The sequence below is a fragment of the Oryctolagus cuniculus genome, chromosome 2 (genome assembly GCF_964237555.1).
Source record: "Oryctolagus cuniculus chromosome 2, mOryCun1.1, whole genome shotgun sequence".
Lineage (NCBI taxonomy): Eukaryota > Metazoa > Chordata > Mammalia > Lagomorpha > Leporidae > Oryctolagus > Oryctolagus cuniculus.
In genome coordinates, this window is record NC_091433.1 from 192,816,266 (window position 1) to 192,840,352 (window position 24,087).

Sequence of the window (24,087 nt, forward strand, 5' to 3'; positions counted from 1 at the left end):
TCTGCAGCCTCAGAATCCCATACGGGTGCTGGTTCATGTCCCGGCTGCTCCACTCCCGATCCAGCTCTCTGCTGTGGCCTAGAAAAGCAGTAGAAGATGGCTCAAGTGCTTGGGCCCCTGCACCCACATGAGAAGACCCAGAGGAAGCTCCTGGCTCCTGGCTTCAGGCTGGTGCAGCTCCGGCCATTGTGGCCATCTGGGGAAGTGCAACATTGGATGGAAGACCTTTCTCTCTCTCTCTCTCTCTCTCTCTCTGTAACTCTGCCTTTCAAATAAATAAATCTTTTAAAAAATGGGCAAACTTCATCATCTGTAAATTATGCCACAAGAAAGCTGACCCAGAAGGGAAACAAACAGGGCACCATTCCCCAGTCTGTGGGCTCTCCCTGTGAAACCTCAGCCCTGGGGCACTCCGAGAGCCGGGGCTGCCCCACGTCCAGAGACGCTCGTGAATCGGAAAGGAGGCTGGGGAAAACCGGCACCCTTGTGGGATGCTGGCATCATAAGCAGAGGCTTAACCCACCATGCCACAGCTACCACCTTACACTGACCACCTCCACAGGGGAAGGAGCCCACATCCCACCCACGTGGAGCCCACACTGGACAGGGAAGTCCTCCCCTCTGACGCCATGGCCTTGCCCACCACTTTTCCCTTGGGACAGACACAAGACGCAGCCTTCAGAACCCCCTGTACGTGAAGACACCTGACCGCCTCACCAGCTCTCCCCGAGACCCCCACTCTGTGGTGCACTCCAGTGGGGGCAGGACTGCCCCCTCCCTCCTGCGGGCTCAGAACTCAGGGGCGCCGAGTGGGTGCTCCCTGCATTCCTGAAAGCAGGCAGAATGATCCGCCTCTTTCCAAAGGTGCCGGTGTGTCTTTACCTAAGAGTCGCGATCCAGTGTGTCTTTACCTAAGAGTCGCGATCCGGTGTGTGTTTATCTAAGAGTCGCGATCCGGTGTGTGTTTATCTAAGAGTCGCAACGTATGCAGGAAACATCCCAATCCAGCCTCCAGGCTGAGGCCCTGTTCCAATGATGTCTCTGCTTTCACTTCCTCCCAGAAAGCAAAAGTGAAAATGCAACAGCAGCCACAAAACCACGCGCAGGACTGGGGTTCCCCCACCTCCTGGAGATCCTCCTCCCACTCAGACGAGAAGTGGGAGCTGTCCTGGGTTCCCACCCCTTCCACAGCCCCCACAGCCAGGACGGGGAGACGGGGCCCTGCTGCCCACTTCTCCAAACTGTCCTGGCCCCACGGCCCCACCACGAGCCTGGCTCCCGACCCCAGCAACGCCTGGACCCACAGCAGCCTCGGGGGCTCTGCCCCGCACTCGGGATCTGGTCCTGCGCCTGCGGCAGCTTAGAGGTGTGCACAGCTCCCGCCAGGGGCAGGATCAAGCCCCAGCTCTGCCGCCTTGGGCAAAGCGCTCATTAAGCAATAAGCCAGCGGCAGGCAGCACACCCGCAGAAGAAAACAAACAGCCCTTCTCCGACACAGAAAAAGGCACAGAGCAAGAAAGGATTGTTAACTGTGCTGGAAACAAACTGTTCTTCCAGACTGTGTCTGACCCAGCCGCCACCGTGCACCCATGACACACGCACGCGATAATGGGGTCACAGCGGCGCCTCGGCCCATCCATCTTCAGTTTCCCTTTAGCTCCCCAGAAGAAGGTCCCCCTGCCCGAATAGCTGTTGGGGATTTTTATACACAATTATTATTAGAGTAAATTAAGTTCCAGCTGCCTGTGGCACTTCCAAGGCAGCATTATAAATCTCTGTAACCACAGACGGCAGCCTGTATTCCCCCAAAAGACAAGGCCAGCAGCCCGCACGGCACAGGGCGGAGGGCGGGAGTCGCCCCCGTCACGGGAGACTCGGTGGACTCGGGCGTCGCAGCCGTCTTTCCTGGATTACTGTAAGACGCAGCTTATGAAAATCCCAGTCATCTTCATCCTGTTCTCCTTTAAGAAGCTCAGGAAGGCCACGGCCCCCGCATCTGGACCTGGGGCCCAGGAGCAGTCGGGGTGTAGAGGATGCCCCCAAACTTCCCACCCCCTGACCCCCTCACAGCCCTGGGGCCAGGAGGCCTCCCCCACCTCCCCTCACCGAGTCTGGGTGCCACGCCTGGGGCACCCCAGGTTCAGAGCGGCCTGGGTGCCATGTTGCTCACGGGGGCTCCTCCCCCCATGCCTGCTCCAACTCTCCCTCTCATTCCGTCTGTGTCCCGGCACTCCCTGCACGTCCTAACGTACGGAGCTTTCTGGGGAGTCTGCCGAGGGCAGAGAGCCACACAGAAGGCCACCTGCGTGTGTGACTTCCAACAACACCCAGCCGCTGCAGGGAGGACAAGCAGCCTCGCTCTGGGAGGCGGGGCTAACAGCCGGCTGCAGGCTCTATCGGGGCCGCCTTCGTTCCCCCACCCCACCCCATAGCCACAGCTGCACAGGCACCCACGCCGTGGCGCTGCCCTGGAACACGGGAAGTCAGGCCATGTTGGTTCTCAGGTCATCTAACTCAGCCAGGTCCAGTGCCAGGCCCCACCTGCAGCCGGGCTGATCTCATCATTAGTCACTCTGTGTCCACACGCACTCCCCGCCTGCAGCCCAGAGGGGCAAGTCCGGCGGGCCCGTGTGGGGCCAAGGCAGGGGGCGCCGCGGCTGGGAAACCCGGCTGGGCTGGGGACAGGGGGCGTGGCCAGGAGGGCTGCAGTGGCCATGAGCAGAGCAGCTTCACGCCGCCCCGAAGGCCCTCCCTGGACACTTCCCAAACAGGATGTGTTCCATCAGTGAGTCACGACACACAGGGCGCCTGCAGACATCCCCTGGGAGGAAGATGTGGGAGAGGAGCCCCAGGGACAGCGGGTGCCACGGCGGCACAGGCGCCTCAGCGCGGCCCTCTTGTCCAATCTGGGGTGAGGACAGGGCTGTGAGGACCGCAGGCCGTGAACACTAAGCACTCGCTGCCTGCTGCACAGGGGGTGACACGGGAGCGGCTCACAGCCACGGCTGCCCGGGAGGCAGAACCGGGGTGCAGGCCCGGCCAGCGTCCTGCAGGTGCTGGAGTCCCCGCGTGGGGTAAGGTGGGGCAGGAGCCGCCAGGAGGGCGGGGCCACTCTGACCCAGCTGCCCGGCACTGGTCGGGGGCCACAGTATCACAGAAAATGGGAAACCTGAAGGATGTCTCGAACCCTCTCTCTGGAAAGAGAACACAGACATAAGGAAAACTGTGTACAGACAGCACCAAAGCCCCGGGTCGAGGTAAACGCCATAAACTGGCCGCTCCGTGCTGGAATCCTTAGCCGACAGGCAGATGTCCACAGGACCGTCCACCCACAGGCAAGCAGGGGCCAGCACAGATGCCACTCGGTGTCACCGAAGCAACACCGGGGTGAGCACCCAGCCGCCCGCATGGCAACCGGGGGAGTCGAACCCTTTCGAAGCCGTATCTGCACCTCCCTGACACAAAACTACCGTGGTCCACAGGAGCACAGACTGGCCGTACCCCTTCCCGACAGGCAGCAATCCGGGGCCACGCAGGGGTTCTCGCAGCTCTGCTGGCTGCGGACAGGGCCAGGCAGTGCCTTCTGCAGCAGTCACACGGCGCTAGGGACCAACGCCACCCCAACTTACAACCACTGCCCGCTCCCTTTTTAAAGGTCTGTGTTTGTATTATTTATTTTTATCTGAAAAGCAGAGTGACAGAGAGAAAGGGAGAGAGAGAGAAAAAAGGAGAGAGAGATCTTCCATCTGCTGGCTCCCTCCTCAAACGGCCACAACTGCCAGGGCTGGGCCAGGCCAAAGCCAGGTCCCTCCCATGGTGGCAGGGGCCCAAGTCCCTGGGCCGTCCTCCACTGTCTTCCCAGGCACCTCAGCAGGAGGCTGGATCAGAAGTGGAGCAGCTGGACTTGGACAGGGGATGCCGGCATTGCAAGCAGCAGCTTAGCCGCCCCTCCAACCACCACCCTCTAGGAACCAAGTTCCTGTGCCAGAGAACCAAGTTTCCTAGAAACCAAGAGATCACAGCTCGCAGGAACGCCAGTTCCACTCCCCGGAGCTGCACTGCATTTGCGGGCCATTTTTACCCCTGGACAAACGCTTCTGAAACACGCATGATGTCAGGGCATGGTACAGACATCACCGATGGGGATAAAACCCTGCCCTCGGAGTTCACAATCTAACGGCAGAGGGAGACGCACCAGCCGAGGCGAGGGTACAACCTAGGGGAGCAAGAGCAGTGGCAGCCCCAGCTGCACAGAGACCAGCGTGAGCCTGGCGAGAAGGGATCCCGGATGTGGCGAGGGAGAGCCGAGGGCTCTGGACAGAGGGCCAGCGTCTGGTCATCATCAGGATGGAGAAGCCACAGATGAGTCTTTCGGGTAGACGTTAAAGGTCAGACCTTCAAACGCTGTGGGACGGGGCTGCTGAACAGCCCAGCAGACGAGCGGCGGGAGTGGGAGCTGCAGCTGCGGGGCAGGGGGACCGTAAAATACCCTTCAGGGTGAGGGAGGCGACCAGGGGCCAGCCAGGCTGACACCTGTCACCGCCCAAAGGGACAGCATGAGGCAGCTCCTGGCTCTCACAGCTGCAGGAACGCACAAGGCTGCCGGCGTGAGCGCCAGACCTCCAGGGCGGCACAGCCAGACGTGAGTGAGGGTCTCCCAGGGGAGGGCGTGGCCTGATGAGCAGAGAGGGCGGACCCTGGGACACCAACGGCCGGCAGACAGGAAAGTCCACACTGCCTGTGGGGCGGTCGTGGGCAACATCAGAGCCTTGGCCAGCGGAGGCCAGGGAAGCAGGATGAGAGCGGCAGGAAGGGCAGGTGCCCGGGAGTCTGTGCTGGTGGCCAGGCGCAGCAGGGGCCGGGGCCGTGTCGTGACACCAGCCCACCACACCGGACACGCCCTACAATGGGGTCCACACGGGATGCAGCTGGTCAGAAGCATGAGAGCAGCCCCCTCTTTCCCGGGGGGAGAGGGGGTGGAGCCGTCACCTGCTCCTTGGGGATGATGAGCCCTGGCGCAGGGAGGGAGGGAGGGAGGTGCCAGGACCCCCGCCAGCAGAGGGCTGTGCCCAGCCGCCCGCCCCGCCCTGCACTCCGACCGACCACCGTCAGGAAGAGGAAACTCCTCAGGCCCAGTCGGGCAGAAGAAAGAAAACGGAAGGAAGTGGTGCAGGGAGAGTGCGGCCCCGCCCGGCCTGTAGCCATCACCCCCTCCCCCAAAGGCAGGGGTTTGTGCAGCCGGCCTGAACCCTCCAGGGAGCCAGCCCAGGGCCCCTCGGGCCACACCTGGGCCATCACCACTCCCGCACCACTGTCCCAGGTCACAGCCCTCGGAGATGCCGCCTGCTCCCCGAGACGGCCTCGCCACGGCCCTGCCCCCTGCACGGCCCCGGCAGGCAGCTCAGGGGCCTGGGCTGGGCTCAGCAGCAGCAGAGCGAGCTCGGAGCAGGTGCGTGGGCGGCTGCTCTCCTCCCTCCCGCCCCACCCTCAGGGGCTCCTGCTGCACCAGCCAAGGCCCTGGACATCCTGGGGGACCTGTCACAGCTCGGCTTTGTTCCTGGAGGTTTCAGCAGCCTCCCAGGCCCTGGGCCCCCGCATGCGGTCCCTGGCAGACCTGTCCGTGGTGAATCTGCCCGGCCCAGCCAGCCCTCTGTGTCCCCAGCCAGACCCTGACTCCCTCGGGTTATAATGGACTTCTTGTTGTCATGGCAACTGCCTCTGCATCTCACATTTTCCAAACCACATGGCAGTCGGTTGCTGACATGTCTGCTTACGCTGAGAAACTGTCACCTCCCAGAAATCTCTTTATTCCCCAAGGAAAACACCCCAAGGCTGGAGAAGGCCAACCGAGTGCCCAGAAAGGACGGAGAAGCCGCAGGCCGATACCCTCCTGCCGCCAGCACTTTCCTGGCCTCTCAGAGCTGGCCAAGGCCCCTCCAGTCCACACGGACAACAACGGAGCCCCAGAAGACGGCCATCATCCCAGGCCACCGACTTGGGCCTCAGCCCCGCGACCTACAGGTGAGCCGGCACTCAGCATTCTCCAAGCCACCTGTCGCCCTCCTATGCTCGGGGACCTCGCCCCTCCCCACCCCCACGGTGTCTTCGGTCTCCTGCTGTCATGGTTCCATCATCAACTCAAATATCCTCCCTCGGCCCTGTGCAGCCCTCCTGGAGGGACCCGTGTGTCCTCGCAGGTCCAACAGGAAGCCAGCAGCTTCCACACGGGCCGCCCTGCCCCTCGGTCCTCCACGCGGGCCTGGGCCTCTCCCACGGGGCCAGCAATCCCCAGCGAGGCCCAGCTCCAGCTCTCGGGCTGGTTATCAGCAGATGGGGCACCACCTGTCCAGTCTGAAGGGTGACCACAGCACAGGTGGGGCGATGCTGGCTGCTGCGGCCACCCCGGGCAGCGTGTGGCCCAGCAGCCGACGTCCCACGTCCCTGGAGCAGCAGCAAAGCAGGTCGTGGAGGTGGCACAGCGAAGCGCGGTTCCCTGAGTGCGTGCCACCTACACCACAGCTCGGCGGGCAGAACCCTCCTGGCTGCATCTGCTGGGCTTCTCACTCCCTGAATCTGAGGATCCGGGGGTGGGACACAGAACACACTTGCAAAACAAACCCAACTCCAAGCTTCCTTCGTTGTCCCAACTCCCCCAGATCTGCTCTGCTTGAGCCACCTCTGTCCACTCCCACCCCAGCCTCATGGGGGGCTCCTCCCTCAGGAGACAGCCACAGCCCTCGAGGGGAGCTCCCCAATCCCCCTCCCCCAGTGCCCGAGCCCCGAGAGGGCTCTTGGAGCCGCTGGAAACATCACAGAAATTCAGCAGGAACCAGCAACAGCAATGCACTTCACTGTCGGATGATAAAACCAAAGTTCAGGGTCAGGCGCAGTGCCACGGCGGGTCAGCCCACTGCCTGTGACACCAGCATCCCACATGGGCACCGGGTTCGAGTCTCGGCTGCTCCACTTCTGACCCAGCTCCCTGTCAACAGCCTGGGAAAGCAGCAGAAGATGGTCCAAGTGCCTGGGACCCTGCACCCACTCAAGAGACCAGGATGGAGCTCCAGACTCTTAACCTCAGCCTGGTCCAAACCCAGCCACTGCAGCCATCTGGGGTGTGAACCAGCGGATGAAAGATTCTCTCTCCCTCTCTCTCTCTGTAATGCTGCCTTTAAATAAAAACAAATAAACCTTTACAAGACACACACACAGCCTCAGTGAGGCCGCACTGGTGGGGCGAGTTGCATCCACGTCTCTGCGAGCTGAGAAACGTAAATCCCACAGCTCAGGAGTCCACGGAAACAACCTGCGTTTGGGCGCCAGTCCACACCGCCTGCCGCCCCTGAGGTCCCAGGTCACCCTTGCAGGGGCACCGTGGCTTCTCACCAACGTGACGGCCAGAGGGGAAGAGACCGCTCACTCGCAAGTCACAGGCGAACTCCGACTCGGGGAAGGGGCCGTTTACCCCCGGCGAGCACAACAGAAACAAATCCATCAACCCCACGCCAGGGCTGCACCTACTCTGGCCACTCAACCAGTCCTGACCAAAGACCAAATATCCAAACACAGCAAGGAACAGGAGTGAGAAGAAACGGGGGGCATAGGAACACAGACTCCACGAGTGGGGGCCGCTGCAGCCGTCACCTAAAATCCTTTCCCTCCCCGAGGGTGGCACAGGGCGTGGGCAAGCTGTAAAAGCAGAAGTCTGCCCTGTAGCCAGAATCCTGTGACAGACGCCAGGGATGTGGCGGAAAGACTAGAAGTCTCTGAAAAGGATGCTTCCCTCCCGTGAGTCACTCTGGAGTGTGCTTAGCCTGGGTTCCGCAGAGCCAGGGCCAGGGTGCCTCCTCATCAGACACCCTGCACGAAACTCCGGAATTCCTCCAACCTGACAGTGAGGATTCACCCCCGCCGCATCTAAATTATTCACTGAATCTCCACTTTCATAATGTCATCTGGATCTTCCAGTCTGGCTGCTGTTATTTGGTTAAGAATAAGGAGAAGGGGATGCTGTGGTGTAGCAGGTAAAGCCGCCACTTGCAGTGCCGGCATCCCATGTGAGCGCCGGTTTGAGTCCCAGCTGCTCCACTTCTGAAGAAGGGGGGAGGGGGGAAGCGCTGTGGCACAGTGGGTAAAGCCAGCACCTGCCGTGCCAGCACCCATGTGAGCGCCGGTGTGAGTCCCAGCTGCTCCACTTCTGAAGAAGGGGGGAGGGGGGGAAGCGCTGTGGCACAGTGGGTAAAGCCAGCACCTGCAATGCCGGCATCCCATGTGAGTGCCGGTTCGAGTCCCAGCTGCTCCACTTCTGAAGAAGGGGGGAGGGGGGAAGCGCTGTGGCACAGTGGGTAAAGCCAGCACCTGCAGTGCCAGCACCCATGTGGGTGCCCGTTCATATCCCGCTGCTCCACTTCTGATCCAGCTCCCTGCTGTGGCCTGGGAAAGCAGCAGAAGATGGCCCAAGTGCTTGGGCCCCTGCACCCACGTGGGAGACCTGGAAGAAGTTCCTGGCCCTGGCTTTGGCCTGGCCCAGTCCAGGCTGTCGCAGCCAACTGGGGAGTGAACCCATGGATGGAAGACCTATCTCTCTTTCTGTGCCTCTCTGCCTTTCAAGTAGATGAAAATAGACAAACATTAAAAAAAGAAAAGACAGAACCTTTTCCCAGAACAGTTAATACCACCAGTATTAATAGCAACGAGTACTATTAATCCCCTCCTGACCTCAGGTGGGCTATTTCTAAGTTCTGCATCCTCTCGAGGCGTCACTGAAGCCAGGGCCCCACGAAGCCTCCGCCCGAGCTCAGTGCGGAGCACTCCTAGTCGCTCAGCTGGTTCAGGGTGACAAAGACCCTTTGCTGAGCCGCAGCTGCTGGGCCCTAGTGCAAGCCCCAGGGCCACCGCTTACCAAATGCTTTGCGAAGCCAGTTAGCCTCTGTCAGGCTGCCTCTCCCGCTGCTGACTTGTATGAGGGACCCAGTGTTCTGAAGATCGTCCAGTTTTCGTCACTACAGCAAGATACCTGAGGCAGCCCAACTTTACAAAGACGATGCTGGAGGCCCCAGTGCCCACCTAGTGATGGCCTCCTGCTCGCAGAGTCCCAAGGTCAGGTACAGGGCAGCACCCGGCAGCGACAGGAAGTGCAGCTGTCTGTCTGTGTCTGCGCCTCTCTCCCTCTGCTCAGAAAGCCCTGGGAGTCGCCTTGGGAGCCCCACCCTCAATGCCACCGTCCACTTAAACTCCCAACCCCTTCATAACATCAACAACACATGACTCTGGGATTCAAACCTTGGCTCCCAGACCTCAACCTCAAAGTTAGGCTCAGGGACTGGCAGCAGCTGAGGCCAAGCTGGTCTCGGGATGCAGGGTGTGGGTGGGGGTCAGACAGCTATATCCTGCACAGCAGCACTGGGGTCTGAGTCCTGGGCCCCCCTCCTGATTCCAGCTTCCTGTTAACCAGCCCCTGGGAGGCAGCAGGTCTGTCACCCACGTGAGAGAGCTGGATTCAGTCTCAGCACAGCCCCAGCCACTGCAGGCATTTGGGAAGGGAGCCAGCAGGTGGAAGACCTCTTTCTAAGCACAGCAGGGCCGAGCAGGGTCCCCACCATCCACAGCCTCTGTGCATGGCTCCCACTCACCAGGCAGCAGGAGGGACCATGGACGTGGCCCGGGCACCTACATCCCTCACCATCTGGCTCCAGCAGGCACACCTGCGAGGTGTATACCAACCCCCTGGAACGGGGGGCAAAGGCTCCTGAACAAGGCGCCCCTGCAATCTCTCTAGACCACCAGGCATGTCCCGCCCCTGCGTGAGCCAGAAGAGAGGTCACACAGGTGGTGCCGGGAACGGCACGGCCAGAGCCACTGCTGGTGTCCTCGGTGGGCGGGCGGCAGCTCCTCTGTTCTTCCCGGCTCCCTGTGCCCGGTGCCCGAGTCCTCCCCCCCGCCATGGCAACTGTGCCAGGGTTTCTGAGAGAGTGGGGAGGTGACACACGATGGCCCTGCCGTGGTGGCCTTCACAGCTGGACGATGTCAGCAGGGCTGGCTCTACCCACCCCCCGGACTTTCCAAAGCAGATTCTCCAGGCTGGAAGGTGCCTCTGAGGTCATTCACCGACACCGCTGAGATCCAGAAACAAGGCAAAAGGTGTGGGAGGAGAAGCCCAAGGGGGCGGCAGGCAGACCCGGGCGGCACCTGCGTGGCCTCAGGGAGAGGCCCTCGCTCCCCAAAGTGCATTTAGGCAATTACTGTGCACAGGTGTATTATGGGCTCTGTATAAAACAAATTGGCACTGAATGAACGAAGGGCTGATCCTTTATCAACAGTAGGTTCTTACAGGCAGAGATAGGGCTGTACTTTCAGTAGTTCCATTGCAATGTTCACTTCGAGTACAGAGCATTCCACGGCAGAGACGGCCAGCTGCCAGCCAAGGTCAAACACTCAACCCTGCTGTCCCCCTTACAGGCACAGGGTGGGGACGGCCCCACAGCAGGAAGCACGCAGGAGCTCCCCGCTGTCACCTCCCCCACACCTGAGAGCCTCTCTCTCCTCCCTTCCAGCTCGCGAGCTCCGTGGAGGCAGGACCTCTGGGGACCCCAGGGCCCGGGACACAGCAGGTGCTCTGCAGAGCAGTCACTAAGGGAGGAAGGAGGGACTGAACACAGCAACGGCAAACCCATGAGCCCCTGGGGAGGGCCGCGGACTGGAGGACGGGGTCTGACTGCCCTGCCATGCGTCCTTCCTCCCTCGTGCCCCACTGTCACCCCACACCTGCCGCCTCACTCACCTCGCCAAGGCCCTAACTCGGGCCCCACTGTCACCCCACACCTGCCGCCTCACTCACCTCGCCCAAGGCCCTAACTCGGGCCCCACTGTCACCCCACACCTGCCGCCTCACTCACCTCGCCCAAGGCCCGTGCAGGTCACTCCCTGCCCAAAACGCCTTTGCCACTTCCCTCCCCTGCCTCGATTCCAGCTCACATTCTCCGTCCTCCACAGGGCCTCCAGCTCGGACGCACCTGTCACTGGGACCTGACCAACGACATTAAGAGGTAACGTCAAGGGGCCGGCGCTGTGGCGCAGTGGATTACAGTCCTGGCCTGAAGTGCCAGCATCCCATATGGGTGCTGGTTCTAGTCCCGGCTGCTCCTCTTCCGATCCAGCTCTCTGCTGTGGCCTGGGAAAGCAGTGGAAGATGCCCAAGCCCTTGGGCCCCTGCATCCGTGTGGGAGACCCAGAAGAAGCTCCTGGCTCCTGGCTTCAGATCAGCGCAGGTCCAGCCATTGCGGCCATCTGGGGAGTGAACCAGCGGACAGAAGACCTCCTTCTCCCTCTCTCCCTCTCTCCCTCTCTCTCTCTCTCTCTCTCTCTCTCTGCCTCTCCTTCTCTGTGTAACTCTTTCAAATAAATAAATAAATAAATCTTAAAAAAAAAAAAAAGGAGATAACATCAAGTCCCCAGAGGCCAAGGAGAAGTCCATTCTCCCACTAACTCTCCAAGGGGGGAAAAGCAGCTCCCACGGGCAGGAAGCACCGCTCACTGCAGCTGCGGCGTCATGGCGTCACGGCGTCATGTCTCCAAAGGGGCCTGCGTGCCACACACACCTGCAGAGGAGGGACCGAGGTCCTCACATCCAAATGTCCAGACCCCGGCTGGGACCCATCCAGGGGCTCCCCGCACTCCAGCCGGAACAGGACACAGGACACGGGGCTCCCAGGAGCTCCCCTCACTCCAGCCGGAACAGGACACAGGACATGGGTCCCCAGGGGCTCCCTGCACTCCAGCCAGAGCAGGACACAGGACATGGGTCCCCAGGGGCTCCCCGCACTCCAGCCCGGGGCAGGAGGCAGGACACTGGACTTCCAGGGGCTCCCCATGCTGCAGCCTGGAGCAGGACACTGACCTCCCAGGGGCTCCCTGCGCTCCAGCCTGGAGCAGGACACTGGGCTCTCAGAGGCTCCCCGCACTCCAGCTCAGGCAGGACACAGGACACTGATCTCCCAGGGGCTCCCCATGCTGCAGCCCGGGGAAGGACACAGGATACGGGGCTCCCAGGGGCTCCCCGCACTCCAGCCCGGGGCAGGACACAGGACGTGGCCCCCCCAGGGGCTCCCAACACTCCAGCCCGGGGCAGGACACAGGACATGGCCCCCCAGGGCTATTCTCTGCTCCAGGCTCTGCAGGTCACACAAACAGGGTCTCTACTGTAGATCCTTTGCTCACTTTTTCTTCTCCCCCACCCTCCCAACCCAAAACAGCACGTCCAGCGTCCACTATTTGCATACAAACACAGGCTGCAGCTACGGTTCGCTGACCTCCATCCTGACCACCCAGGGACAGCACTGAGCGTCCTGCACCCAACTTGCTTCCACGCAACGAAAGTGACCCCTTGCAAATCCTCCTTCGCTGAGCTCCTCGGCCTACAGCAGACGAGAGGAGCGGGGGCCGCCTGGGACAGAAGGGGGCCCTGGGGCTGGGCGCACGACACCGGGCATCCCAGCTGCCCGAGGCTGTAGGTCCAGGTCTGTCCCAGTGATGGATGGTGGGCACGCAGATGGACAGATGGAAAACAAGAGCCATGCAAAGTGAGTCAATACGTAACTGCTTCAAGAACTCACAGAAGATAGCTGTGATGAGTGAGGAATGTTACAGAAGAAAATACATGGTCTATTTTTCTAAAGATTTATTTGTTTATTTGAAAGGCAGAGTGACGGAAGGTAGGTAGGAGACAAAGGTTTCCCATCCCCTGGTTCAGTCCCCAAAGGGCCCGGCCAGGGCCAGACTGAAGCCAGGAGCCGGGCACTCCACCCAAGTCTCCCATGTGGGTGTGCAAGGATCCAGGCGCTGGGGCCGTCCTCTGCTGCCTTCCCAGGTGCATCAGCAGGGAGCCGGATGGGACGTGGAGCAGCCGGGACTCACACCGGCACTGGCTTCCCAAGTGGCAGCTTAATCCTCTGCACCGCAATGCCGGCCCCAGCAATATATGTTTCAATGAAGAAATCGGATGCTAATTAGGATGATTTACAGAGCAGAGGTTTCAACAGTTCTAAAATAGTTCCCTGTTTCTCTAATTATTTCAAAGGATGACGTAACCACCTCTACTTTGCCAATCAAAATGAATTTACTTCCTAACATACAGCAAGCCTTTTAAATGGAAGGCTACAAAATGCCAAAACCAAGAGGCACTCCTGGACCTTGACACTCAGCCAACACTTGCCGAGAACCACACGCTGGGCCCCAGGTGGGCTCTGGGCAGTGGAGAAGGGGCGCTTAGTCCTGGCCTGGGCACACGCACAGCTGGGGAGGGGGCCCGCGTGAAGACCCAGAACTGCAAACAGGAGACCTTTGGGTTTGCAAGCTCCCTGACCCCAAAAAGGAAGTGGTAGAGTACTCTGAGGTCGCACAGGAAACCACAGTGAGCCCAGTCACCCGCCAGGCTGACACCTCCCCCTCCCCCCACACGCGCACACACCTGAGGGCCAGGGCAACGTGTCCCCAACAGATGTCTGTGCTGGCCTGCCATGGCCCGAGCTCCACCCAGGAGGCCCTGGACACCTCACTCGAGCCAACAGGAAAGGAAGGGGCTCTTCCACGTGGATTTTCGCAGCCAATGCCAGCTATCGCCACCACGCAGCAAAATCCAACACCTCCTTCCACGGACGCAGCCCACCTGGCTGGGACGCATCGCGTGACCAAGCTTAAGGCAAGAGGCGTGCGTTGGGTGAGACGCTGGGGAGCACCCGTCGGGGGGGCCGCCCCACCTGTGCAGAGGGTCTTTTTTCTCCGTCTCCTCCCTCGCACTGGCCTCGGCAGCTCCTACGTCACAGCACAGAGCCTGAGGAAGACATGGCCCTGATCCACAGACACTACGGGACCTGCGGCAGCTGCATTCTCCCGTCAGGGGTCTTTCTGGTTTCTTTCCATGTTCTAATGCACATCCGAGGGTTGCCGATGTATTCGAGCCAACAGTACATTTTCCTTTAGAAAATCAGAAAATTTCCATCGCATCCATCTGCTGACAATGCCACTCCCTAACTCAACCCGAAACCCAGAGCCACGGTAATTCATGCGTATCAGGGGAACCGAGTGCTCCCTCACTGAGCGCGCAGACCGACGAAGGACCCAAGGAGGGTAGTAAACTAAGAGAGCAAATGAAACAGGGCCTCAGGACGTCCCCAACAGCTGTGACTCAAACCATTTTGTCACAGGATCCATCAAGCCTCCCTGGCTTTCCTTGGACCATACAGAAGCCGCAGGCTTCAGAAATCCAGCTCCTTCCAACTCTGCTACAGAAGATCACAAGTCTCTTCCAAGGCCGGCGCCGCGGCTCACTAGGCTAATCCTCTGCCTTGCGGCACCGGCACACCGGGTTCTAGTCCCGGTCGGGGCACCGGATTCTGTCCCGGTTGCCCCTCTTCCAGGCCAGCTCTCTGCTGTGGCCAGGGAGTGCAGTGGAGGATGGCCCAAGTACTTGGGCCCTGCATCCCATGGGAGACCAGGATAAGCACCTGGCTCCTGCCATCGGATCAGCGTGGTGCGCCGGCCACAGCACACCGGCCGCGGCAGCCATTGGAGGGTGAACCAACAGCAAAGGAAGACCTTTCTCTCTGTCTCTCTCTCTCACTGTCCACTCTGCCTGTCAAAAAAAAAAAAAAAAAAAAACACACAAGTCACTTCCAAGCACAGAACAATGAACCTGGGTCTGGAAACGCAGGAGCCAACCTCAAAGGTCTCCCCGGAGCAGCAGCTCAAGCAGTCTTACTCCCCAGGCCCCTGGCTGCAGGCAGAAGGGCTGAGTCTGGGAACAAACCGAGGAAGTGAGGGTCAAAGAAAACCAGGGGAAGGAAGGAGGTGGGGCGAGAATCCAAGCTCTGGGCGCACTCAGCCGGCAGGCCAAGCATCCTGGTCCCCGAGGAAAAGGCAGGACCCGGCGAGGGGAGGGGAGGGGAGGGGAGGGGGAGGGGAGGGCGAGGAGAGACACTGGAGGACCCAGGCGCCCTGCTCCAGCAGGGCCTCTTCCAAGGGAGAAGCTTGCACCCGCCGGGCCCAGCCCAGCCCAGCAGGCTTCAACCCTGGCCAGCAGCGACAGGTCCTGACAGCCCGTCTGCTCGGGCAGTAAACACGCCTGCTTCCTATTTGTTTGCCAAAGAAGAAAAACAAACGAGAAATCCCTCCTCTCTCCTGGTGAACAGCCTCCCGGGGGAACAAGGGAAGATGACGGTCAACTGCACGGGACACCAGCGGCCTGGCCACGACACCTCCCAAACACTGGGCCACAGCACGCAAATACCCAACACCCCTTTGCCAAAGCAAGTGACACTCCCACTAGCTGACTGCAACCAAAGACCGAGCAGGCAAATCCCACTGTGTCGGGGCGCGCCGAGGCCAGACAAGAAGGAACAGGACAAAACAGATTAAGCATCAGTGACCTCGGCCACACACACAAACTGTTTTGTTCCAAACACTGAAGTCAGGCATTGAATTATATTATTGAGCCTTCATTCTGGGCAAATCACTGGGTATTTAAGACCCAGAACTGATCCAACAATTAGGCGAGAAAAAGAAATGAAAATCACCCAGCATGTCAAAAAATAAATGAAACTATCCATATTAGCAGCTATCTTGGATACAGATAATCCAAGGAATGCCCGCATATGCACACAAAACCATCAGAACCAATAAACAAATCCAGCTGACAAACCAGATCAGGAGACAAAAATTAACTGTTTCTGTAAATGAGTGAACAATCTAGAAGTGAAATTAAGAAAACAATTCTATTGGGCCGGCACTGTGGCGTAGCAGGTAAATCCACTGCCTGCAGTGCCAGCATCCCGTAATGGGCGCCAGTTCAAGTCCCAGCTGCTCAACTTCCAATCCAGCTCCCTGCTGTGGCCTGGGAAAGCAGTGAAAGATGGGCCAAGTCCTTGGGCCCCTGCACCCGCGTGGGAGACCCGGAAGAAGCTCCTGGCTTCGGATAGGCCCAGCTCCGGCCGATGTGGCCATCTAGGGAGTGAACCAGCGGATGGAAGACCTCTCTCTCTCTCTCTCTCCCTCTCTCTCTCCCTCCCTCTCTAAATCTGCCTTTCGTATAAATAAACAAATCTTTAAAAAAAAAAAAAAGGGAAAAAATGCCACTGAGAAGTTTCAGAAAAAATTAGACTTGAATAGCAGAATAAGAGGAGTGGGCTAACTCATATTCATAGGTCAGATTGAAGATGGAACGCAATGAGGTCACACTCCCCAGATTCTTCTACGGACTCAAGACATCACCCCTGAACATCTCAGCCAGCTTCTTCCCAGAAACTGACAAGGTGACCCCAAAATTCACGTGGGAACGCAAGGGACCCAGAGTTCTGGAAACAGGCCCAGAAAAGGAGGACGGAGTTGAAGGTGCCACACAGCTTGACTTCCAACTCTCCTGTCGATCTGCAGTCACCAGGCCTGCCTGGGAGACCGCGTGGGGAGACTTCCGTGCCAGGGGCCATCTGGGCAGCTATGACATTGTTCACAGGACACGCAGGTCATCAGTCTAACCACCAGCCTGCTAAGGATCGCTGACTGTCGAGTCCCCTGGACGGCTGCTTGGCACAGCCAGACCAGATGAGCTTGTGGGTCTCACACAGCCCGTGGGCCGGATGTTCCCCGGCCGTCATGAGGATCTAAAGACCAATGCAAGGGAGTGGAGAACTCAGACACGAACCCACACAGAGGAAGCACAGCGCTTCTGCGCGTCCCCGAGCTTCAAGACGCTGCTGCTTTGAAAAACGGCATCACGTGGGGGAAAGACACCCAAAATACGGGAGAAACTGTTTGAAATTACATACCCAATTAGTCACGTGTCCCAGACACATGAAGAAGGAAATAACCCAATATAAGAAGCAGGCAGGGGCCGGCGCTGTGGCATAGCGGGTAAGGCCGCTGTCTGCAGTGCCGGCATCCCATATGGGTGCCGGTTCAAGTCCCGGCTCCTCCACTTCTGATCCAGCTCTCTGCTGTGGCCTGAGAAAGCAACAGAGGATGGCCTAGTTCTTGGGCCCCTGCATCTGCGTGCGCAGGAGAACTGGAGGAAGCACCTGGCTCCTGATCAGCGCAGCTCCAACCATTGCAGCCATCTGGGGGAGTGAACCAGCAGATGGAAGGCCTCTCTCTCTGCCTCTCCTTCTCTCTCTGTGAAACTCTGTCTTTCAAATAAATAAATCTTAAAAAAAAAAAAAAGGTGCAAACTTAAAAAAAAAAAAAAAGAAAGAAACAGGCAAAGGACTGGAACAGGTATTTACCCAAAGACGACATGATGCAGATAGCCACAGGCACACCAAACAGCGCTCGACATCATTAGTCATCCATCAAGGAAAAGGAACCAAACACCTCCGGCAGGCTGGGTGTAGCCAGACAGACAGTGACAGGCGCTGGCAGGGCCGGAGAGGGCACTCACACGCCGCTCGTGGGAAGGGAGGCGCGGCCTCTGAGCAAGACAGCCTGGCAGCTCCTGAGAAAGATAAACCGTGACCCAAGCTCAGCAAGCCCACTCCCGGGGCCACACAAGAGACCTCACAGGTGTCCACGGCACTCGTCAGCAGTCAAGAAGCGGAGACACCCCAAACATCCCCGGGCTCACGAACGGACCAACGAGACGTGCTAGCGCCACACGTACAAACAGCAATGGCGCACGGATGCCTGGGACAGCTAGGGTGACCCTGGAACACCCCCGGCCGAGCCAGCGCCGCTGGACACCAGGGGCCACGCACCGGCTAATCTGCAGTGTGGAAGGTCCAAAGAGGCAAGGCCACGGGGGCGGAGAACAGGCGTGGGAGCTCCACTCGGGGAGAAAAACGTTCCAGAACGGAGCAGCGGAGAAGGCTCTGTGGCTTCCTGAGGTTCTCAGTCATGCGTGGGCCATGGTTTGTGGTATGTGAATTACAGCTCAATCTTCCACAAAGGTGACAATAACTGCAGCCTCCCCCCCCCCCCCAATAAAAACGCACTTCGGAAAACTACAGAAACTTTCATTTAAAAAGTTAATAATCAGGGCCGGCGCTGTGCAGCAGTAGACTAAGCCTCTGCCTGCAGTGCCGGCATCCCCTAAGGGCACCGGTTTGAGTCCCAGCTGCTCCTGTTCTGATCCAGCTCCCTGCTATGGCCTGGGAAAGCAGTAGAAGATGGCCCAAGTCCTTGAGCCCCTGCATCACCTGGGAGGCCTGGATGAAGCTCCTGGCTCCTGGCTTCAGCCTGGCCCAGCCCTGGCCACTGTGGACATTGGGCGAGTGAAACAGTAGATGCAAGATTCTCTCTCCCCCTCCCTCTCTCCCTCCCTCCCTCTCCGCTCTTTATCTCTGTCTTTCAAACACATAAATAATCTTTTGAAGCAGTAAGAATCCCACTGGAAGCTTCAGCACTAAGCTGTCTCAGGACGACCAACTCCCCATTCCTCCTGCTCTGACCCCTGTCGTCCATGCCTGAGCCTTTCCTGACCCAACAGGCGCGATGCAGAGAACCACAGGAAGCTTCAGGCTGGCGAGGGTCCACGGCCCTGGTTCAGAGCCCAGACACTGCATGTCACCCAGGCAGGTGGGGGCCACGCTGGAAGCCAGCCCTCCCCACCCATCGCAGGACCACAGCCAAGTCCACAGGACACCTGGGAAAGCCCCTGCTTCAGCACACAGGGCACAGTGGCCAAGGCGGAGGGCATCGGCTCCCCCAGTTCGAGGGGGAGCTCCTAGAAGCCTGGCATAAGACAACCACCAAAGTCCAAGAGCCCACATCGCTGGAGGACACAAACCCCTGTGACCATGCACAGCACCTGCTGTTCACCCGAGAAGCAAGGCACAGCGGGGACAGAATCAAGAGGCAGGCGGCAGGAACGCTGCTTCAAGGTGAGCCGGGCGGCAGCCCCGTGATTCCCAAACCCCAGCCAGCACCGCACCTGGTGGGATTCCAGCCCAACAGCCAAACACCACAGCGGGCCCAGGGATACGGTGCAGGGAGGGAATCCTTAAAGGAGGGGCTCAAGTTCACGTCGACCTCGACCTTAGGAATGTCAATAGTTCAGAGAGAGAGCAGCGTGGCCGAGAAGATGGTTTGAAGAAGTGAGGTGTGGCGAGAGGCAGGTGCCGGCCTGGGGAGACAGAATGCTCAGAGCTCGCCTCTTCCACCTGCACCTTCCAGAAGAGGCAACCCAGGCTGCACCGGCGAGGTGACCTGCTCAGTGCGAGAGCTCGCCAGGAACAGACTAGGGCCACCGGGGACACAGCTCAGGGACTTGGCACTGGCTCTGCCTTTCCGAATCCCTCCACCAAAGTCCCCTAAATGGCACCAGGAGGCTGCACCTCCCCGCCTGAGCCTGCCTGGACATGCAGCCTTCAGGGGCCACCTCTTGACACACACGTGTGCTGGCACCCAGGGCCTGCTCTGTGCGCCCTGAGTCCCACCCACACAGCCGTGTCAGCGTTCTCCTCCCTGGGCTCCACGGGCTCAGGTCTGTCCTTTGCATTCACATCCAGGCAGTCAAGGTCACTTCATATGCGCCTGCCCAGTGGTCAGTGTCCCACGCCACGAGCAATCACACGCTGTCTAAGCCTGTGGAAGGTCCACCTTGCAAAAGGAACCCAGAGGAACGCCCTGGTGGCCGCCTCCACAGGCAACAGAGATCCCAGCCAGAGACGGCAGGAGGGCTGTGGGCAAGGCGGGGGGCAGGGCAGGCCTCTGGCCGGGTGGTGAGCCCCACCCTGCTCTGGGCTGCAGGGCCGGGCAAGTTAGCAGAGCGGAGGGCGAGGGGCGGGAGCAGCCCTGTGAGCAGGGGGAGAGGCAGGGGAGGCAGAGAGCAAATGGTGGCAGGAATCTTCCAGAAGCACTCACTCCAGAAATGCAGATGCGACTCACTGACACTGAGACAGAGCGTCCGCGGGCGGCACAGCCAGGAACACCGCGGGCTTCCCCAGCGGCACGTGCTGTGCAGGGCAGCGGCAGCGGTGAGAAAGAGCAGACTCTGGTGTCAACACCCTGGCCCTGCTTCCCAGCTCTGGGACCTCGGTCAAGTGGCCGAACTGCTCTGGACCTCGTGGGGTTTTTGAAATAACTAAGCGAGGGACTAATTAATATATGCAAAGAACTGCAAGCGTGGCCGGCACAAGAACAAGCACTCAATGAACGTTAGAAATTAGAGGGGCGGCGCTGTGGCGTAGCGGGTAGAGCCTGCAGCACCAGCATCCCATATGGGCACTGGTTCGAGTCTCGGCTGCTCCACTTCCGAACCAGCTCTCTGCTATGGCCTGGCAAAGCCCTGAAGGATGCCCCAAGTCCTTGGGCCCCTGCACCCACCTGGAAGAACTGGAAGAAGCTCCTGGCTCCTGATTTGGGATAGGCCAAGCTTCTGCCATTGTGGCCATCTGGGGAGTGAACCAGCAGATGGAACACCTCTCTCTCTGCCTCTGCCTCTCTGTAACTCTTTCAAATAAATAAATAAATCTTAAAAAAAAAAAATTAGAGCCAAAGTGAGAAATCACCCAGTGTGGACTGACACCACTCTAGCCACGCTCTGGACATCTCGTCAAATCTGTGACCCCTCTGGAAAGAATCCTGACCTCAGAGCTCTCTTGCAGCCCAGAGTAGAAGGTACCCATGAACCTGCCATCAGCCCACAGGGCAGCCTGCCCTGGAGTGCCTGGTACAGCGGGACACGAGAGGCACGCCGGGAGGGCTGGCCTGCGCAGCCCACCCAGCTCAACGGGGCCAGATGAGGCTTGCACAGCTGTGGGAGCTGACCACCGCCCAGACGAGCAATGAGGGCACGCAGTGCCCTACTGGTGTCCCACCCAAGCTCCTCTAACCGCGTGCCCTACTCCGCAATTCTACCACCTGCTCAGGGTCCAGCTCTTCTCAGCCGCACTCTCAGAATCAAGTCACGACCATGGCGACGGTGACGGTGACGGTGAAATAACCACCGTGCAGCCGTTTAAGCAGAGCTGTTAAACAATCAATCACTCCAGAAAAACAGCCCGCTCAGAGACTCACTGTCACGCCTGGAATTCTTCCCTGAATTCAGGGGTGTCGGGAACCTGAGCAGGAAAACAAACTGCACCTGTATTTCACAGGCATCTACCTGAAACCCAGCCCCTACTTCAATTAGGAACGCAGGCAGCCCACTGGGGGAGCATTAGCAAGAGAAATGTTAATACCACATTACAGTTATAATACTGTTTACATTCCTCAATACTGTAACATCAAGGTTAAATCTTTTTTTAAAAAGACATATTTACTTATTTGAAAGGCACAGTTAGAGACAGAGAGAAAGAGAGAGAGATTCTTAAACCTGCTAGTTTATTCCCCAGATGGCCTCAATGGCTGGAGCTGGGCCGATCTGAAGCCAGGAGCCAGGAGATTCCTCTAGGTCTCCCACGTGAACGCAGAGGTTCAAGGACTCAGGCTGTCTTCCGCTGCCTTCCCAGGCACATTAGCAGGGAGCTGGACCGGAAGTGGAGCAGCCAGGACTGGAACCGGCACCCATATAGGATGCCGGTGCTGCAGGCAGTGGCTTACCCCGCTGTGCCCCAGCACTGGCCCCAAAGTTAATGTTGACAACGCGTGTCTTAGTGAGGAACTGTACGTCACAGGCCTGGCACCGAGGTGCAGCGGGTTACGCTGCCTCCTGTCATGCTGCCATCCTCTATGGGAGCTCAGGGTCAGGTCCCAGCTGCTCCGCTTCCTCTCCAGCTCCCTGCTAACACTCCTGGGAAAGCCGCGGAGACAGTCCACGTGCTTGGGCCCCTGCCACTCACGTGGATGGAGCTCCTGGCTCCTGGCTTTGGCCTGGCCCAGCCTAAGCATCACGTCCATTTGAGGAGTGAGCCAGCGGATGGAAGACTCTCTCTCCTTCTCTCTCTGTCACTTTCCCTTTCAAATAAATAAATAAATCCTTTTTTTAAAAAAGTTTATAAAAGAGTATGGCACTGATTTTAAAAATATTCTGCTAAGTCAGTGTAACTGGTCCCCTTTGAAACCTTTGAAATCTGTGCTTTATTCCACACATCAAAACACCTTTCTGAAAATAAACAAACCACCACCAGGAGAGGGTCAGAGGGACTCATGGCACAACAAAAGGTTAGAGGACAGGGGCCGGCTCTGTGGCGCAGCGGGTTAACGCCCTAGCCTGAAGCGCTGGCATCCCATATGGACACCAGTTCGAGACCCGGCTGCTCCTCTTCCCATCCAGCTCTCTGCTATGGCCTGGGACAGCAGTAGAAGATGGCCCAAGTCCCTGGGCCCCTGCACCCGCAGGAGAGACCCGGAGGAAGCTCCTGGCTCCTGGCTTTGGATCGGCTCGGCAGAGCTGTTGTAGTCCTCTGGGGAGTGAACCAGCGGATAAAAGACCTCTCTATCTCTCCTTCTCTCTGTCTGTAACTCTACCTCTCAAATAAATGAATAAAATCTTTAAAAAGCAAATAAAAACCCGAGGTTGACATGTGTCCTGCAGGGAAGGAGCTAGTCCTGTCGTCCACTCGCACCCCGGGCGCCGGGCAGCGAGGACTTCCGGGACGTGCCCGAGGCCACGTAGGGGTGAATAAATCCTCTACAAAGACGGCGACCATCAGCAGCTCCGGCCAACGTCTCCGGCTCTGGCTGACGATGCCCTCCACCGCTGCTGACCGGCAGCACAGAAGTGGTACAAAACACTCAGCAGGGCCGGGGGACCACTTGGAGGCCCTAAGAGGTGGGAAGGGGGCGAGCGGAGGAGGAACGCTCCTGCAATGGAACGATGTCATCGCATCCTCTCGGTAGGGAGAGAGAAGCGTTGGGGAGCTGAGTCAGGGACGGCACCCAGGCACGTGACACCTGCCGGCTTCTGTCTAGAGACAGCAGAGCACGGGGGAGCAGTCCTCCGGCCCCAGTCCGGCAGCATCCTCTCCTTGACCGGCATTACAACTCCAGTCCCCACACAAGCACCCTAACCAGCCATGCTGAGCATCTCGGAACCGGCCCCCCTGCAGGTGGCCTGGATGGCCTCAGCTTGGCAGGCGTCTCCTTTGGAGCAGAAACTACTCTGCTTACCTCCCCATCCCAACCAAACGCAGCCACCAAACTGCGGGCAGGTCTGACTGCCCTTCCTGCACCCTGGACCTCCACGGACCGCCCACGCCGCACGGCCACGGTCTCACCCCCGCCCCCTCTGCCTGGGTCCTGCCACAGCCGCCCAGCTGGCCCCCTCTCTCCTCTGTGCCCTGTAGTTCTATTTTCCCTGGAATGACCACGAGGAAGCTTTTAAGATGGACATCAGACCATGCGGGCTCCCCATCCCGAAGTCCAGCAAGACTCCCTGAGCGCTCTGGCCCCAGCCCACAGGCCTGGCAGCTCCGCCATCTCCCCTGGCCAACACCTCCCGTGAACTTGTCTTCTTCCTATCCCACACACTCCCAGCCACTCACACCCAGGGCCTCTCCTTCCACCCACAGAACTCCCACAGCCAGCTCCCTCCACGTCCCCGGCTGCCCAGACACCACCCCTGCGCCGAGGCCTCTCCTGATGGCCAAAACCCTTCCTCCCCATATTCCACTTGGCTCTTCCTGACAGCACGTACCACTCTCTGACCTGACACCACACAGCATCGGTTTAGCAGTCGTTATCAGCACTGTTTAGGAGGAGTCTTTAAAAAAAATTTAAAAAACAAGGCTATAGGTCCCACCCAAACCAATTACAGCAGAATCCTAGGGAGTACGCCAGACCAGGGGCGGGGGTTGGGGGCCCACAAAAGGACCCAGCCACTGTCAGGCACTCGGGGTCGCAGTCAGGACCTGCCTCCTGAGCTCTCCCTGGGGCTGGATCTCAGCCTTTGCCGCCTTCTTCCTCTTCTTCATTTGAGGCAGAGAGACAGGAAGAGAGCTCCTATCTACTGGTTCACTCCCCAGACGCCCTCAACACCTGGGGCTGACGCAGACCCAGGAGCAGGGACGATCCAGCCTCCTGCATGGCTAACAGGAGCCATCACCACTGTCTCCCAGGGTCTGCAGTGATAGGAGGCCAGAGTCAGCCAGGGCCCGCCCCCAGGCTCTCCAAGGCGGGTCACGGGGGTCTTAGCCGTTAGGCTAAATGCGCATTCCCATGCTG

At 59.1% G+C, this 24,087-nt stretch overlaps 1 protein-coding gene across 3 annotated transcripts in view; it reads right to left on the reverse strand.

Annotated features, from left to right (window-relative positions):
- Positions 1–24,087, reverse strand: part of ASAP2 (ArfGAP with SH3 domain, ankyrin repeat and PH domain 2) — a 167,743-nt gene that overhangs the window by 137,915 nt on the left and 5,741 nt on the right. The window lies entirely within an intron of this gene.